Source organism: Herpailurus yagouaroundi, unplaced genomic scaffold (genome assembly GCF_014898765.1).
Source record: "Herpailurus yagouaroundi ecotype Mexico unplaced genomic scaffold, PumYag 77, whole genome shotgun sequence".
Classification (NCBI taxonomy): domain Eukaryota; kingdom Metazoa; phylum Chordata; class Mammalia; order Carnivora; family Felidae; genus Herpailurus; species Herpailurus yagouaroundi.
The window spans coordinates 9,761,328-9,777,314 of NW_024412388.1; the positions used below are offsets into that span (position 1 = coordinate 9,761,328).

A 15,987-nucleotide genomic window follows, 5' to 3' on the forward strand; every position below is an offset into this window, starting at 1 on the left:
ATTTTTGAAAGAGAGAGACAGAGTGTGAGCAGGGAAGGAGTAGAAAGAGAGGGAGACACAGAATCCGAAGCAGGCTCCAGGTCCTGAGCTGTCAGCACAGAGCCCAATGCGGGGCTCGAACTTACGAACCGTGAGATCGTGACCCGAGCCGAAGTCGGAGCTCAACCGACTGAGCTGCCGAGGTGCCCCATCACACTCTTTATTTCACTGGTCCCAGTGGAATACCTGGTCAGGTGGGCAGAACCCATCTGTCTTCGCTGCTGCTTTCCTCGGTAGTGCAGTGCTGGCACGCGGGGTGCTCGTCTGCCCTTCGCAGGATGAGGGGATTGCTGTGTTATTTCAGGCTGAAGGGTGACTACAGCGGTGGGAAGTGGAGAAGGATCAGATACCACACATACTGCAAGCTCACCAGCAGATTCGACTGTTGACTTCTCCCCCTTCGTGGAACCTTTTCCCCAGCCTTTCTGACATCGTGTTCTTGATGCCCCTTCTGCCACGGTGACATCGTGCCTGGTCTTACCTCCCACTCTTAGATAGTGACATCCTGAGGGCTTTGTCCTTGCTTGTCTCTCTTCTCTGATCTCATCCACTTCCCTGGACTCCATGGCCAGTTGAGTCTGTACACCCTCACAGCCATCTCTGTGCACACAGACCTCCTGCACTTGACTGCCAGGTACTTGTTTGTTGACAGCAACCACTGCTCGGGGCTCGGCATCCTGTGCCAGGCGCCGGGTGCAGCGGTGAGTGAAACGGAACCTGCCCCCTGGGTCTGCAGCTTAAACCTGCCTCTGGTGGAGAGGCCATTAAACCAGCCAGCCAGTAAGTGCTTACAAAGTGCAAAGTGCTGGGGGAGGTGGGGAGAGGTGGGGCGTGTGGTAATGGAGCCTTAGGGGAAATCCTGCTTGGTAGGACAGTGGGGACTGGCTTCCTTAGGGCAGGGCAGAGGCCCAGAGCCCTGCAGGCAAAATGACACCCTCCTGCCTTGATAGGTCTTGGCCCAACCAGGCTGGTGCTTAAAGTAAGGGGTAGGAACTCTCTTCTGCTTTTCTATCCGACCCGGGCAGGAGCCCCAAAGAGGCGTGGACAATAACTGGTTGCCTTTAATTGCCTTTGAAGCTATTTATCCCAGGTTGTTCTGGTATGCTTTGCTTGATTCAGAGTGAAACCCTTAAAACGGACCCCCCCCCCCCCCTTGCCTGTAGGGAACAGCTCCTCGAGTTGTAGTGGAGAAGTTGGGGAGGTAGGGTGCGAATGTGCGGACCCCACCCTCCTTTCTCCTCTTGGTTTAGTTAGTCTCTTAGAATCTCTCCTGATCTCTGCTTCTCAGTCCTGAGATGGGAGGTGCCGGAAGAGCAGAGGTGGTCTCTCGTGCAGCAATCATCAGGCTTTTGTTTATGTGCATTAGATCTTTGGATATTTACCATGTGAGAAATTGAAGCAATTTTTTTTCTTTTTTGTGAAGTAAACTCTGCAGCCACTGTGGGGCTTGAACTCACGACCCCAAGATCAAGAGCCCCAAGCTCTGCCGAATGAGCAAGCTCTACCGAATGCGCCCCTTGAAACAAAAATTCTTTGAACAGTGTTGAGGGAGTATAGCTTCACAGGAAGTGGCAGAAATAGTACAGAGCCCTATACTCTTCTTCACTCAGTTTTTCGCGGTGGTAACATCTTACTTTATTACAGTATCAAAACCAGGAACTAGACCTAGTTCAGGAGTTGGTTAGACTACAGTCCTTACTCATAGTTCAGAAATTTTTAAAACATGAGATTAGACAATCACACATCCATTAGCCAGTGGAATGATGACATCATCACTTGTCATAAACCCTGAAAACCTCCCCTCTACATGCCTGAGAATGAAAAAGGCAGGTAACATCCTAGGACTATTGTTGAAATAGCCCTGACCCTGTGGACCCCCCAAAGGTGGCCCTAAATGACCGTGAGATACCCCACTGGCTTGGTTGGAACGTGCACTCTGGAGTCTGTCTGGACTTTATCTTGGCTCTGCTACTTTATTTTTCTTATTTTTATTTTTTATGTGTTTTTAAAAATTTTATTTTAGAGAAAGAGAGTGTAAGAGGGGGAGGGGCAGAGGGAGAGAGAGAGAATTAAGCAGGTTCCACACGCAACTCAGAGCCTGATGCAGGACTCGATCCCTTGACCCTGGGATCATGACCCGACATCAGGAGTCCGATGCTCAACCGACTGAGCCACTCAGGTGCCCCTTGGCTCTGCTACTTTAAAACCACGCAGCTTGGGAGAGTTACTTGACAGGGCAGCTCTGTGGCATAGTATTTGAGAACCCAGACCCTGAAGCCTGACTGTCTGGGTTTGAATCCTGCCTCTGCCACTTACTAGCCATGACTGTGGGCAGGTCTCAGTTTCATCTGTAGAGTGAGGATCATGAAGGTGCCCACAGCCAGAGTGGCGGTGTAAAGATTAAACGAGCTGGTTAAAAGATTAAAAGAGCTTGCAGTAGCGTCCGAGTGGCGTCCTGAACATCCATCGGTGTTAGCTGTGATTATTGTGAGGTAATGCAGGAAAAACATTGAGCGCAGAGCTTGGTCCAGAGGAAGGAGTAAAAGTCATACTCCTGACGCTCCCCCACCATCCAGCATGGGAAGTCATCGTGAGCCAAAGGAAAGGTATTAGGTATTAGGGGAAGGGAAAAAGCAGTTGTCTGAAAACTTTGTGAGCAGAGGGCCCGGATCAGCTTTGTGAACCATCGTACCTTCACTGCTCAGCGCAGGGCCAGCCTGGAGTGGGCTCTCAGGAAGTGTTTGTTAATGACTGAGTGATGGACTGAGTGAAGGAGAGCTGCTTGTGGCCACGAGTCGGGGAGGGGAAGGAATACTGACTGCCTTCTTTTGAGTTTGAGTTAGGAAGTTGGAGACCTTGATTTAATGAGATCAATAACAAAGCTTATTAAGTTAACTTAAATTTAACACATTAAATTTAACATACGCTGTTGTAGATCAGTTCACTGATACACGTTTGGAGCCTTTACTTCATCAAGCGGTGAAATAAACGAGCTCTTCTGTTTCCTGTTACGTAATAGGAAAGTAGAGAAGTCCTTGTAACGTCCTCTGTGCTTACCACAGTGATCGGTGTCCAGAAACCCTTGAAACAGGAACGTGCCTTTATTCTGGGATGGCAAGGATGGGCGGTTGGCCACTCCAGAAGGGGGAGCAAGGGTCCTTCCTGGAGCCTGCAGTTTGGTCTCTGGTTGGTCACCTTCTATTCCTCATATTCTGTGTAGTTCAGCAGGTGATCCATTTCTCCTAAGGTGTTACCCCTACCTACCTCTCCCTACCTACCTCTCCCGCGTCAGCTCCAGCTGCTTTTCCCTCACCTTCTCTGCTCTGGACTCGCTGGTCTTTTTGCCTGTCTGTTCTGTGATCATATCAAGCTTATTCTTGAGTCAGCAAGGGTCCTTGCTGATTACCTGTCCTGGTGTGTTTGCCCCCCATACTGTCACATGATGCCCTTCTGCTTCTTGAAGCTCTCTGTTTAAAATAGCACCCTACCCATCTCCGTCACTGTGTCCTCCTCTTGTGCCTAATTTTTCTTCAGAGCATCAGAAAGTACCAGGCATTGTATATCCTTGGTTGATTTTGTCGGTCTTCCTCCATAGAGTGACACGTTGTTAAGGCAAAGGAGGTGCTTAAAACATTGCCTGGGCCGTAGAAGGGACTCAGAAATTGAGTAGATGCTGCAATTTCTTTTAGAGAAAAATTGATCTGGGAAGTAGTCCCAGGATCAAATGGTGATCTTCAGTGTAGGAACCAACATGACCTTGTTTAGAGTATAATATTACATCTAATACTCTAAGGATGTTCATACATATAAATATATGTGTATATGTATGTTTGTGTGTATAAATGAGATCTCAGTTTATATATGGGTGGGGGAGAGAAATTTTCTTTTAAATAGTCTTTTGTTCTAAAGGTTTACTTGTAAGTTGCATGCTAAGAATTGAAAGCATATATCACATTTTCTAAAAAAGAATTCTTATGTTGACCCAGAAATATACCTACCTCACATTCAAGAAATTCAGGCACATGGAAAAAATGCTTTCCGATAGATGACCCAGCTATTTTATTTATTTCTAGCCCTCCTTTTTCTAAAAAAGTTTTAAGTTGGTTTACAAGAATTATGTATTCATTCAGGTATTTAAATGACAACAAACATGTTGTGTCCCCTGCTAAGCATTGGGAACGCAACATCGAATAAGATAGATACCATCTGGGGCACCTGGGTGGCTCAATCGGTTGAGTGTCCGACTTCGGCTCAGGTCACGATCTTGCGGTCCGTGAGTTCGAGCCCCGCGTCGGGCTCTGTGCTGACAGCTCAGAGCCTGGAGCCTGCTTTGGATTCTGTGTCTCCCTCTCTCTCTGACCCTCCCCCATTCATGCTCTGTCTCTCTCTGTCTCAAAAATAAATAAATGTTAAAAAAAAAAAAAAAGATACCATCTGTCTTCACTGTAGTTTATCAGAGGAGGTACGTTAAACACATAATTTTACAACTAATTATTTAAAATTGTGATAAGAACTATGAAGGTAAACTAAGGAAGGGAAGAGGCAGTTTCCAGCTGGAGCCATCGCAGCTGGAAAGGTGAGAGCCAGGTCCTGGGGCTGCCAGGGTTGACTTGGTGTGGTTGGAAGTCTGCAAATTTTAGTCGAGTCTTGTAGTGTGAAGGCTACTAAAATATAAAAAAAAGCTTTCCTCCACTAGGTAAATGAGCCCAAATTTACAAGCAGGGAGGGGTTCACCAAAAGCAGGTAAATAAATGCATAGGAATTTGTCTTATCTTTTTTCTTGGGGCAGGTCTGCTGAGGTCCTTTCTGTTCACAGGTGTATCAGAAATGTTAACACACGTGGTCTCCAAATTACACTCCAGTGACACATTTCCCGTGGGAATGACCATTCCTGCCTCAGGAGCCGTTGGCTGCTGTCACTGCCATGGAAGTTGGGAGGTTTTAGGGCAGAGGTTCTCAGATTCTGTTCCAGCAGAATTTTTTTCTTTCTTTTTTTTTTTCAGGTTTATTGAGGTATAATTGACGAATTGTAAGATATATGAAGTATACATAGGGGTAATTTGATATATGTGTAACCATCTAGTTAATTACCCCATCCATCATCTCTCATATTTATCCTTTTCCTTTTTTTTTTTTTTTTGTGAGAACATTTCTCTTAGCAGATTTCAATTCTATAATTCAGTGCTATCACCTAGAGTTAGCATGTTTTACATTAGATCCTCAGACCTTATCCAGCAGAATCTTAACTGGAAAGAGCACAGTAGTTATGAACATGGGCTCAGGGTCAGACAGACAAAGGTTCAAATCCTGGTCTTGAGCAACTTAGACCACTTCCCTAAGCCTCAATTTCCTCCTTAATGGGTGTGTTGGTGTTGGTGGTGGGGGTGAGGGGATAGGGCAGGGGCGGTGCCAGAGGAAGCAATGACAGTCCCTGCCTGCCCCTTGAGCTGTTTGGAGTAAATGCCATCGTGCATAGAAGACGGTTAGTACAGTGCCTTGTACTGAGGCCCCGAGGACTTTCTCAGGAAATGCTAACTTGTTAGTATTATTGTCATTGTGTCTGGAAGTACCAGTTTAGAGGAGCTGATGCACTGTCTTTTCAAAGCTCCTAGGGAGGTTAAATGGTGTCAGATCCTTTTAAATCTTAGGCTAGGGTCCTATCTGAGGAAGGAGAAGAAAACTTCCTCACGCTGCTAAGTGGCCATGTGCTGATGGGACTCAGAGCCTTAGCTAAGTACTTCTTCATGTTTGTCCATGTTATTATTTGTCCAGTGATCATTATGTAGCCTAGGGTGCCCACTGCCAGTTTAATACCTGTTCCCCCTTTGGAAAAAAGATTCCTGTTTCCAGAATCACCATTTATAGATTAAAGTTTTAAAAATGGGGTACCATATTTAAAAGTGAGAAATTTGTGTGCTGAGTTTATTCACACTATAGCTAATTAAAAACACCATCAGACCCATTTTCGGGGGCAGTTCTGGCATTCTTGTGTTTTGAAAGGCATTTAACGTGCTTGGTATTATTGTCAGAACCAAGCTGAAGAGCAGCAGGCTAACGGCGTTCGTGCTTCCGGAGTGCTGGCACTGTGAGCTTTTGCCCTGTTTGAGAAGGGAATCTCCGTCCCTGGGGGCCCGCTTGTGTGCATCCCGACTCGAAAAAGGCCAGAGAGTGGACCTTCATAATGAGTTGCTCCTTGCTGGCGGATTTATTTGTCTTAAAGCAGCCTATTGATACTTTAAACAAACAAACAGACAAACACAGCACAGAAAACATCAAAAAAAATAATGTTGGGATTACACAAACGTTGATGATTTCTTGTCTTTGTACAAAACATTCTTTTTTTTTTTTTTTAAATTTTTTTTCAACGTTTATTTATTTTTGGGACAGAGAGAGACAGAGCATGAACGGGGGAGGAGCAGAGAGAGAGGGAGACACAGAATCGGAAACAGGCTCCAGGCTCCGAGCCATCAGCCCAGAGCCCGACGCGGGGCTCGAACTCCCGGACCTCGAGATCGTGACCTGGCTGAAGTCGGACGCTTGACCGACTGCGCCACCCAGGCGCCCCTTAATGTTTATTTATTTTTTTTTTAATTTTTTTTTCAACGTTTTTATTTATTTTTGGGACAGAGAGAGACAGAGCATGAGCGGGGGAGGGGCAGAGAGAGAGAGAGACACAGAATCGGAAACAGGCTCCAGGCTCCGAGCCATCAGCCCAGAGCCTGACGCGGGGCTCGAACCCACGGACCGCAAGATCGTGACCTGGCTGAAGTCGGACGCTTAACCGACTGCGCCACCCAGGCGCCCCTGTACAAAACATTCTTAAAAGCTATGAGAGCTTCATTGTGGGGAAGTTAACTGCCTTAGGTTGGAGTTTGCTTTTTGCTTACTTTGGTATCTTTGAAAATCCTTGAGAAGTGTTTCCCTTTGCAGTGAAATAAAAAACACCTAAGACTAAAGGACCCATCATTCTTAGTGGTGTTATGATATATACATCGGTTCTTTGGGGGTATATGGGATAGCAGTCAATACAAACTTGGCTTTCCTTTGATTGAACGTTATTTTCAAACTAACAGTCATGTTTTACCAGTTGCCTCAGATTTTTGCTTCCTCTTCCCTTATATAATACATCCCTAATAGTAATGTTATTTCTTAAGATTAAAGTGAATTTTGGTTAGTAATTATATACAATTCTCTATTTCTTGGAGACTGTGATATTCTGGCAACTTTGCTGTTTAATGTGACTTGATAGAAGCGGTAAATTACTGCTTCCGGGAAAGGTTGCATTTCCATTGAGGGCCCAGAAAAAGTTGTAGTGTTCTTGTCGGAATATTCAAGCCCCTGTTAAAGGGGGTGTTGCTGCCAGAAGGATGAAAACATAGGTGGGGTGGGGTCTGGCCGGCTGGCCGGGCCTTTGCAGTGTGTGCCAGAAGTATTCGTTTAAGTAGGAGTGTTGATTTTTATTTTTTAAGTGTTCTAAAATGCTGATGGTAGCCTTTGACTGAAAAGGAAGCTGAAGCCGTATTTTACTTCCAGATTCTGTGGGAGTTGAAAACAGTGTGGTGCCAGAGATTCACGTAGTTCGAAAGTGACTACAGGTGGCTGAACAAAACAGATTAACACAGACAGACTTGAAGGCCGCAGTCGTTTCCTTTGGAGACTCACAACAATGAAAGCAACTCCTGAAATGCTCTGCATCTCGCATCTTGTGGTCTCCGTCTGGCTTGCCAGCTTCAGGTTGCACTTACAGTTTTGCATATTTGCTTATTGGACCAGAAAAAACAACAACAACAACAACAACAAAAAACCCACCAACTGGGTTTGCTTCCCTCTGCTCTGATCCTTCTGTTCCTTGACTTGCAGAACGCCACCGAGCCTGTCGCAGCTGCTGAGAGCCTGGCTGAGGTACCTGAACATGTGCTTCGAGGACTTCCGGAGGAAGTGAGGCTTTTCCCATCTGCTGTTGACAAGACTCGGATTGGTGAGTACTAGGGTCCCCAGAGGGGACGGGGAGGGGAAGGGAGCAGCCTGTGTGGAGGTGGGGAGCTCATCATAAAAGCAACAGGTTTGCACTTTGATTTAGAACACTGTGTGGTGTTTCTACATTTTCCAGTGAAGAATCCAGGGTGGACATAGATTATAAAACTGAACCAGAAATATCTCCGCGCCCACCACCTCCCGTCCTTCGTGATTCAGCCCGCGTGTTCCCTTCCACGTTTCCTCGGGGCTCTTCGTACTACAGAGCGTCTTCCTTCCTGTCTTGTTTCACTGGGACTTGAGTGTGATGGTGCTGTTATATTTAATTTCATCCTTGTGTATCGTCACATCTGCCCTTGCATTGATTGGAGGGCCTTCATTTCTCATTTCTCTTTATGTCTCCAGTACCTGACGCATTATGGACCTCAGCAGGTACTTGCACGAATGATGACCCGAGTGTCTCTGAACGCTTCTGGCTGGGATTTCTCATTGAATACAAACCGAGCTTTTGCGTATTTGGTTTTGCTTTTGTGACCTAATCTTTAGACGGAAGGCTAATAAGGAAGTAAATCATAAAAATTTAGTCAAAGTACATTTTTGGAATCTATCATGTTTGTATCCCTTTTCGTTTTTTTGTTTTTTTTTTTAAGATGTATTTCTGATATTCCAGTTTATGTGTATATGTGTGTGAATAAGTTGTTAATAAATGCTTTTCCTAATTCTCACTGAAAAAGTGTTCAGTCAGCAACTTGAGCGCTTACATCATTCACGTGAAAGTGGTTGCTTTTATAGCTCCACTAACTGATCGTTAGCTCTGTTATCAAACTGGATTCGTAGACTTACAGAAGAGGGAGACTTGAACCTCCTAGCTGGGCAGGACTGGCTCAGTCTCCGCCTTCCTCCTGTGCCTGAGGAAACGGAGACCAGAAGATGAGGGAACTTGTCCAAAGGGATGTTGTCAGGGAGCGTCACCTCTGGGTGCCGGTTCCCTTGGCCCCACCACCACCTTCCGCCGTTTTGCCTGCTGCCTTCTTCGGCCCGTCTGTTTGCCTATGGGTAGCGCACAGAAAAACAACAGCCTAGGAATACCACGGAGCAGCAGGAGCAACAGGAACAGGAGCGGTTGAACTCTTGGCCGTTTGCAACTCTGAAGAGTGAGTTGTTACAGTAGCCAAGTCTTCCGGAGACCTAGCTGGAGAGGAAAGAGTGTTCCGTTTTGAGCGAACTTCAGAAATACTTATTCACAAAACCGTACTTCTCAGCCCTTGTTAAAGCAATTCATGTTCACTGGAGATCATTCCAAATCTGCGGAAAAGTAGAAAGAGTTAAAAATTATTTATAGTTTCGGGGCGCCTGGCTGGCTCAGTTGCTGGAGCATGTGGCTCTTGATCTCGGGGTCATGAGTTTGAGCCCTGTGTTGAGTGTAGAGATTACTTAAATAAATAAATACATCTTAAAACAAAAACATTCCCTCGAAAAATTATAGTTTCACTCCTCGTATTTTTCCTCGTTAAGTTGTTATTGTGCTGTTCTCTGGGTGTTTGTGATTGTGCCATCTGGGTAATTTTACATGTGAGAAATAGAAACAAACAGATATAAAACATTCTTTCCTACTTATAAAACAGTGTAGGTTCTTTACAGGCTATTTGGGAAGTACAGAAGAATACAAAGAAGAAAAATAAAAATCCTCCTGAAGACTTGATGTCATTTAATTTCACTTGCTCTCCATTGATTTAACATTATCTTGCTTTTAGACTGGCTAGCCTTTTAACTATTGTGTGAAACAGAATTGACTTTAATGCTTTGATCTTTAACCACAATACTTTATAAAAATATTGGTTTTATTTTCTAGGTGTCTGGGCCACTAAACCCATTTTAAAAGGCAAAAAGTTTGGGCCATTTGTTGGTGATAAGAAAAAAAGATCTCAGGTTAAGAATAATGTGTACATGTGGGAGGTAAGAAAGAATTCTGGTTCTTTGTTTATCAGCATTCAGTACGTTTTTAAAGAAATCATTCTCTTCTCTCAGGATTTGACATTTGAGATTAAAATAGTTCGCTTACTACGTTCTTTAAAATCGAAAATGTTTTTATTAAAGAGAAAATGTGTCTCTTTGGATACAGACCGCCGTTGTATCCTCAACGGCTTGGGTGTCCTCAACGATGAATGTCAAATCCAGTTTTTATATTGCCTTGTTCAGGGTGTTTTGCTTTACAACCAAGACTTCGGTCTGTCCCTTTACAGGCTTCCAAATAGGTACCATAAAAGAACGCTCTGAGGTGACCACAAATAAAACACTGTTAGGGTCTTCTCCGTGTTTTAGAAAATAATCTCTGTGTTGCTGGAATATTCAGAATTGGATATATTTAGCACATGGCATATTTATAGAGTGCTTCGGACTTCTCAGGAGGCTTTAATTTTGTGCATTTCCTATTCTCACTATGATCCTGGAGGACAGAGTAGGGCATTAGCACATTCCTTACAGAGGTGAGGCCGTCAGGAACAGAGGTGAATTGTTCCTCCCCGTGAGGACCCGTGTCGAGAGTGGTGTTGATGCAGAGCTAGGACCCATGTCTCCTGCCCGACAGTAAGACATTTAAAAATGTTTCATTGGATTACCTGGTTTCAGATCCTACCTTTATTTTAGCCTTGTGACTCTGGGTGTAGGGTACTTAACCTCTGGGCCCTAAAATCCTCAATTTAAAAACGGGGACAAGAAGAAATCCCTCATTAAGATAGCTGTGAAGGTAAATAGGTTGTTACTGCTTCCTGGAGCGTTGCATGCAAATTCATCATTCTTGTGGAATTTTGTTCAGATCAGGTGCTCTGGGGAAGCTCTCGTGGTCTGATAGGATCTCAGTGGTGTGTGACTCCCTTTGCAAAGCAAGTGAAGTTTTTCGGTGGTTAGGAAAAGCATTCCTATCAGATTGTCTTAAATGGAATCACATCTGTTTCACACGTAAACATACACAGACCTAGAAACAAAATATGCCTAGGAAATGTCTGGATACTTTACATCAAGAAGTTCTGTGACATTTGCACATCAAGTATGTCGCTGCTGTTCTCAGTGTTCAGAGCAGTGTTTCTTAACTTGAAGATTCCTCTGGTTTCTTCCAGTAATTTTGAGGTTCTGTGTTTGTCGTGAGTCCCTTATAATAAATCTGATGACAGTTAACCCGAAGGGCCTTAGGAAATGAGGAGTTAGCGTGAGAATAATCACATTATGCTATTTCACTACTTTTGAGGTGAAAGAGCGCTTATATTTATTTGTAGAAAAACTGCCCAGCCAAAAAATGATATTAATTACTCAAGATAATGCCTGTATGATTAAAAATGTCTGGACCACAAAAGTATGCCCCCAGATAAACTGCATTTTTAATTTTAGAAATTTCCCAAGGGAAACTAACAGATATGTTCTACCGGGTCCGCGCTAATCTTAGTGAGGGCAGTATCTGGAAACCAGGAGATGTGTTCTCTAGTTCCGTGTGTGTATTGCTGAGCTTGAACAAATGTCATTAATATTATACCTAAGTTTATTGTACCTAATTTACCCACCTTAACAGTTTGTTATTGTTGGGCGTAGTATGTAAATCATTAATAGTGTCTTTTGTAAATTAAGCTTCGTTTGTATTGAAATTCGTACGTCGTGTGAGTTCATAGTAGCTTGGTGAATATCCTAATTTGGAGCCATGACATATTAGGGATTCGATTTCTACTTACAAACATGTGAAGATCGCATTGTTAACTTAGGTACTTCTACTTGTATACCACCACAGTTTGTGAGTCTTCTGACATTGCCAGTTCTTGTTATATTTAAAACTTTAGTTCTTGTCAAGGCTGGCTTTTCCTTCTTGGAATTAAAAACAACTGGATGTCATTCAGGTAGTTCCGACTACAAGGTACATAGTATTCCGTACAGAAACCTGTAAGCCTTTGCTCTGTTAAAATAAAAGTAGATACATGTATATGTAGAGGCATGCACTCGGTAAAATACAGGAAGCAGCAGTTAAAATGTCCATGTGTCTTGTAAAGAAAGTAAAACACCAAGTAAAATTTAGTATATCCCCAGTGATTTCTTCCAACCTTGGTCTGATCCTCAGACTTGCATCAGAATGGCTTGTATTCAAGTAAGAGAAACTTCTTACCATTAAAATCTCATCTTGGCATTTGTTCTTCTATTAAAGCCCCTTAAGACCTGCTTATCTTTTAGCAGCCTCGTCTTTTGTCCCAGCTAGAACTCCATTTTCAAGCTAACTAAGACCAAGTGTTAAGTTGCTTTTCTTGAGCCCTTGATTGTCTCACAGAGTCTTACGCCCCCTAAGCTTTCACTGAAAACATTCTAGTAAATCAGAAACAACAGGAGGGAAACAATAAAGTACCCTCAGGGTGATGCCCCAAACAGTCAGGTTCTCCTAAGAGGAGAGCAGTTGTTGGAGCAGTTTCTGGTGGGGAGCTGCTTGCTGGCAGCTGGAGTGCTGGACTTGGTGTGATACTCCCGGGACTGCCCCCACCCGTGCTGACTGCCCCCACCCGTGCCGAGAGGTCTGCGGTGATCTGTGCGTCTGACAAAAGCCTTTCAGATTCGCTTTCGTGGGTCTCAGATGGCTTGTTGCACTTGTGAGTTGTTTGCATGTGAATTGTTTTGATGCGTTTTTTTTTTTCCCCTAGATTTTATTTTTTAGAGTAGTTTTAGGTTCAGAGCAGATTGAGCAGAAAGTACAGAGTGTGCCTGCATACCCCATCCCCGCTTCCTCCCACCATCGCACCAGGGTGGTGCATTGGTTAGACTTTCAGAGAGCCTGCACTTATGACACATCACTGTCACTTAAAGCTCATAGTTTTCATTAGGGTTAATTCTTGGTTTACATTCTAATAAGTCTCTTTTAAATTATAAAAGTAATACATGCTCATTGGAAAATAACGTAAACATTATAGAACACTATAAACAAGAAAGTAAAAATCATCTGTGAATATTTTGGTGAACGTTCCAAGTCTGTGCTTCTCTGCCTGTTTTTCTTCTGTCTCTCACACAGGCTGGTGCATATACCAACACCCTATAGAGATGCTTCGTGCAACTGAGATCCAAGCGCACATGCAGTCTCGTGACGGGTTTTTCTCTTTCAGTTTGCTGTGGACGTGCCCATGTCAAACAGTTTCATCTGCATCATTATGTCCTGTGGCCACATAGAATTCCATTGCATTCTTCCACTGTTCAACCAGTTGTCATTTAAATAGTTTTCATCTCTTCATGGTATTAACAACTCTTCTGACCATGAAACTCACCGTGTATACATGTGTGCTGACTTGTCTGGTTATCTTCTTAAGATAAATTCCTGGAAGTATAAATGTTAAGTCAGAAGTTATTTACATTTTAGTCTCTGGTGAATTTTGCTTACAGACCTCCAGAAGGATTGCACTGATTTGTATACCCACCAAAAGTACCTATTTTTTTCTAGCTTTTTAAAACCCAGTATTGTTAATCTTTTTAATGGTCCCCTCCTCCGCCCCATTCTTATAAGTGAAAACTGATAGTTCACTACTTCTGTTTGCATGTTATTCATTTAGGCAAATAACTTTTGAATCGGGGATGGTGGGAAGATGTAGAATTGTATTTCAACTAAAATTGATGAATTATTGCTCTTCAATGAGAAGAGTTTAATCATTTGAGGAAGTGAAAAACGTTTTATCCATCTGCACTGTTCAGATTAGACATGAGCAAGTGCATTCCCTAGTCTTGGCTAGCTCAACACTTCTTTTTTTTTTTTTTTAATGTTTATTTATTTATTTTGAGAGAGAGAGAGAAAGCTTGCGCACGTCCATGTGCACAGGGGAGAGGCAGAGAGAGGTCCTAAGCAGGCTCTGTCTGCACTGAGCGCAGAGCCCGGCACAGGGCTCTATCTCACGAACTGTGAGATCATGACCTGAAACGAAATCAAGAGTCTCGCACTTAAACGACTGAGCCAATCCTGGTGCCCCCTAGCTCAACACTTTGAATTTCAGATTATTTCTAAGTTAAAAATGGAGGCAAGAAGAAAAAAGAGCAGAGAAGTCTGCCAGCTGATGCTGTAGAACCTTTTTCTAGAAAGTACTGCTCAGCTCTTCTTTCCATCTTCCAAACCTGCCCCAGGGGGGGGTGCCAGAGGAAAAGACCTGGGTCTCATAGAAATCAACCTGCCACCTGTTGTTTACAGTCCCACAGCCAAGAGTGCTTTTTACATTTGTAAGTGGTTTAAACAAAAAATCAAATGTTTTGTGACACATAAAAATCATATGAAACTCAGATGTCCGCTCACAAATCAAGATTTATTAGAACATAGCTGCGTTCATTTGTTTGTATGTTATCGATGGCTGCTTTGGCCCTACGGTGGCAGAGTTGAGGAGTTTAGACAAGAGTCCGTGCAGCCTGCAAAGCTGAAAATATTTATTGCTAGTTCTTTACAGAAAAAGTTAGCTGAGCCCTGGTCTCAGTGTGTAGAAAGGAGAAGCAAGTGGGGATGAGTGTGGTGATGACTGGTGTCTTAGGTTTACTGTGAAGCTATGTGGTTGATGGCAGTGAAAAGATTTTTAATTTTTTAAACGTTTATTCATTTTTGAGAGAGACAGAGACAGAATGCGAGTGCGTTAGGGGCAGAGAGGGAGGGAGACACAGAATCCGAAGCAGGTTCCAGGCTCTGAGCTGTCAGCACAGAGCCCGGCAGGGGACTCGAACTCAAGACATGAGATCATGACCTGAGCTGAAGTCGGACGCCCAACCGACTGAGCCACCCAGGCACCCCAGTAGTGAAAAGATTTTGAACTTGGTAGTTACCAGTGGAGTAGCTGTACAGTTGGTGGTTGTAGAAGCTTCTAGGCCGATCATACTCTTTTCTGTGGAACTTTAGGGCAGATGAGGGCATTGCAATACAGAGAAGTAAGTGATCCTCCCAAATAAGTTAACTTTTACGCAGATTGGCAGCTTGGTCTGGTGCAAAATAAAAAAAAAAGTGTCTCTGGGAGTCCATTTATTCCTTTATTTTAGCCCCTATTTGTTAAGCTTTTGGCATGTGCTTTTACCAGTGTCCTAAGTTCTGGAGCACTGAGTCTGACATACAATATTCGCGGTATTGCATAGATTACTGGCAATACCCAGTGGAGATTTTTGTTTGTGGAATAATAGGATACTGGAAATGCCCTGAGTCTTTCGACAGGTGAGAAATCTGTGTGAGGTGGCTTGCTTCATGCCTTCAAGCTGCCAGTCCCAGAGTCTGGCCTCGCGTCCAGGCTTCCTGGTTGCCTGTTCTGTGCCCTTCCCGCTAGCAGAGCCCGGAGGTTCTTACTTTTTTTGTGGGTTGTGGGCCCTTTTGAAAATTTCCACAGAAAATGTACAAGTGTGTATATGTACACAACATTTTGCATATCATATTTAGGGTTATATGGGATTCTTAAGCATCCATAGTCCAGAGTTAGAATTTCTAATTTATTTGTTTGTTTTTAAAAAATTGTTGATTTAAAAAAAAAATTTTTTTTCCAACGTTTATTTATTTTGGGGACAGAGAGAGACAGAGCATGAATGGGCAAGGGGCAGAGAGAGCGAGGGAGACACAGAATCGGAAACAGGCTCCAAGCTCCGAGCCATCAGCCCAGAGCCCGACGCGGGGCTCGAACTCACGGACCGCGAGATCGTGACCTGGCTGAAGTCGGACGCTTAACCGACTGCGCCACCCAGGCGCCCCCAAAAAATTGTTTATTTTTGAGAGACAGAGCGAGTGAGCATGTGAGCACACGAGTTGGGAGGGGCAAAGAGAGAGAGGGACAGAGTCCGAACATGTTCCACCGAGTTAGCGCCGAGCCCGATATGGGGCCCGAACTCAAGAATTGGGAGATCATGACCCGAGCTGAAGTTGGAGGCTTAACCGACTGAGCCACCCAGGTGCCCTGAATTTTTTTCTTGTCTTTTTTTTTTTTTTTTTTTTTACATTTATTTATTTTTGAGAGA

General features: G+C 43.9%; 1 protein-coding gene across 2 annotated transcripts in view; it reads left to right on the forward strand.

The window, feature by feature from the left end:
- Window positions 1-15,987, forward strand: part of PRDM2 (PR/SET domain 2) — a 121,410-nt gene that overhangs the window by 23,185 nt on the left and 82,238 nt on the right. Inside the window, exons 3-4 of one of the 2 annotated variants that reach the window (XM_040455618.1) lie at window positions 7,900-8,017; window positions 9,866-9,969. The gene's annotated coding sequence lies outside the window, so the exon portion shown is untranslated. The remainder of the gene's footprint in view (window positions 1-7,899; window positions 8,018-9,865; window positions 9,970-15,987) is intronic. The other variant, XM_040455624.1, reaches the window with a different exon arrangement.